Source organism: Triticum aestivum, chromosome 7A, assembly GCF_018294505.1.
Source record: "Triticum aestivum cultivar Chinese Spring chromosome 7A, IWGSC CS RefSeq v2.1, whole genome shotgun sequence".
In the NCBI taxonomy this organism is placed as follows: domain Eukaryota; kingdom Viridiplantae; phylum Streptophyta; class Magnoliopsida; order Poales; family Poaceae; genus Triticum; species Triticum aestivum.
This window is the reverse complement of record NC_057812.1, coordinates 397,840,177-397,843,364: the sequence shown is the minus strand read 5'-3', so window position 1 is coordinate 397,843,364 and position 3,188 is coordinate 397,840,177.

Below are 3,188 nucleotides of genomic sequence, written 5' to 3'. Positions count from 1 at the left end.
TGTGGTGAAGATGGAGCATAGCCAGACTATATGATTTTGTAGGGATAGCTTTCTTTGGCCATGTTATTTTGAAAAGACATGATTGCTTTATTAGTAGGCTTGAAGTATTATTGTTTTTATGTCAAATGATAGACTATTGCTTTGAATCACTCGTATCTTAATCTTCAAGCCATGATTAGATTACATGATCAAGATTATGCTAGGTAGCATTCCACATCAAAAATTATCTTTTTTATCATTTACCTACTCGAGGACGAGTAGGAATTAAGCTTGGGGATGCTGATATGTCTCCGTCGTATCTATAATTTTTGATTGTTCCATGCCAATATTATTCAACTTTCATATACTTTTGGCAACTTTTTATACTATTTTTGGGACTAACATATTGATCCAGTGCCCAGTGCCAGTTCCTGTTTGTTGCATGTTTTTTGTTTCGCAGAATATCCATATCAAACGGAGTCCAAACAGAATAAAAACTGACGGAGATTTTTTTGGAATATATATGATTTTTGGGAAGAAGAATCCACGTGAGACGATGCTCGAGGGGCCCACGAGGTAGGGGGCACGCCCCTGACCCTCGTGGCCACCCCGTAAGGCGGTTGATGCCCTTATTTCGCCGCAAGAAAGCTAATATCTGGATAGAGATCGTGTTAAAATTTCAACCCAATCGGAGTTACGGATCTCCGGGAATATAAGAAACGGTGAAAGGGAAGAATCTCAGAACGCAGAAACAGAGAGAGACAGATCCAATCTCGGAGGGCCTCTCGCCCCTCCCATGCCATGGAGGCCAAGGACTAGAGGGGAAACCCTTCTCCCATCTAGGGAGGAGGTCAAGGAAGAAGAAGATGAAGGGGCCCCCTCTCTCCTTCTCTTCCGGTGGCACCGGAACGCTGCCGTGGCCATCATCATCATCACCGCGATCTACACCAACACCTCCGCCATCTTCACCAACATCTCCATTACCTTCCCCCCTCTATCTATAGTGGTCCACTCTCCCGCAACCCTCTGTACCCTCTACTTGAACATGGTGCTTTATGCTTCATATTATTATCCAATTATGTGTTGCCATCCTATGATGTCTGAGTAGATTTTCGTTATCCTATCGGTGGTTGATGAATTGCTATGATTGATTTAATTTGCTTGTGGTTATGTTGCTGTATTTTGGTGCCCATCATATGATTGCGCACGTGGATCACACCCTAGGGTTAGTTGTATGTTGATAGGACTATGTATTGGAGGGCAAGAGTGACAGAAGCTTCAACCTAGCATAGAAATTGATGCATACGGGATTGAAGGGGGACCAATATATCCTAATGCTATGGTTGGGTTTTACCTTAATGAACATTAGTAGTTGCGGGTGCTTGCTAATAGTTCCAATCATAAGTGCATAGAATTCCAAGTCAGGGATGACATGCTAGCAGTGGCCTCTCCCACATAATGCTTGCTATCGGTCTAGTAAAGTAGTCAATTGCTTAGGGGCAATTTCGCAACTCCTACCACCACTTTTCCACACTCGCCATATTTACTTTATTGCTTCTTTACCTACACAGCCCCTACTTTTTATTTACGTAATCTTTATTATCTTGCAAACCTATCCAACAACACCTACAAAGTACTGCTTGTTTCATACTTGTTCTAGGTAAAGCGAACGTCAAGCGTGCGTAGAGTGGTATCGGTGGTCGATAGAACTTGAGGGAATATTGTTCTACCTTTAGCTCCTCGTTGGGTTCGACACTCTTACTTATCGAAAACTGTTGCGATCCCCTATACTTGTGGGTTATCAGGATGCGGCAGAGGATTGTCCCCCTTTCTAAGGTGGTGGCTAGTCCTATTTATAGTGTCCAGGGTCCTCTCCCCAAATATTAGGCGGGAAGGGATCCTACAACGGCCAATTCGAAGGGAGACAACTAGTACAAGCTATCCTGGCAAAAGATGGTCTTCGCCTGCCAAAGGCTCTGGTGGTGACGCCGTCCCGGGCTCCAGAGTGACCTCCATCCTGCCATCTTGCTGGTCTTGGTCTCGTTGCACCGATATGGAAACCTTTGCTTGATTCCCGGGACTCCACGCCTGCGCTTGCCTCTTTAGCACCAAAGAGGAAAGCGAGGACACTGCACGCATTGGCGCCCGCCTGGCCTTGGTCATCATGGCTTGCGTCACCGGAACCTCACGAGGTTCCCCTTTCCTTGATCTCTTTGCCCCTCGCGAGCCACCCTGGTGAGGCCGCCCCCGAGGAAGTCTTGCGTCGTCCGCCTCGCGAGGCTTGGCCCCTTGCAAGGGTCTTGTGTGTTTGCTAGTGAAGATAGGTGTACAAGGCCGCTGGTGGAGCCACGCTGTGGGCCGCAAGCAGGCAAGTCTGGGGACCCCCATCCCCAGGATGCCAACAGTAGCCCCCGGGCCTAAGGCGCGCTTGAACTTGGCTTCGAGGTGAAGCCAAGGAGCAAGTGCGGAGTGCTGCGGGCCCCAATAGCCTACGGCCTCGCTTGTCGCATGGCGATTGATTGTACGTGGGTGTCTCTGCTTCCCCACGCTGCCTCGGCAACTGCCCAACTTGACGAGTCCCTACTGCATGCAGAAAAAGGTCATTATTACCTTAGATCGTGGAGGCCGGCGATTGGCCTCCTCTCGGCTATAAAGGGAAAGGGGGGAGCGGAGCCCCTGCCGCCCATCTCTTCCCTCGCTCCTCCTGCTCCTTCTTCTTCCTTGCTTCAGCGACACTCATGGCGCCGGCGAAGAGGTTCTTGGCCGCGGAGAAGGGGAAGGCCCGCTAGGAGGGTCGGCGAGGAGGTTCTCAGTCGCAGAAAAGAGGAAGGCCCGCCAGGAGGGGCCCGACTCGCCACTAGCCAAGACGGGGCATGGTCGCCCGTGCAATCACGCCGCGACCCCCGTCGTGGCCCCTCACGGCAACGGCGGTGCCTCCCCGTGCGGCGGGAGTCGCCCAGGTCGTGGCAGTCCCGTGGATGAAGTGAGGCATGCCATGGTTGCGCGGCCTCCTCGACCACGCTTCCATGCGGCGGAGGTGATGCCGAAGTTCATCGTGTGGTCGGAGAACCCGGCTGGCACTTGGCTTCAGCTCCCGCCCTTCTTCCCCGGTGAACTGCTAGCCACGGGTCTGGGCGGTCTCTGGCTACAAGCGGACGCCTGCTGCAGCAAGGCTTCGTGGGTCATGGTGGAAGTCTCCGCCGCGGGCA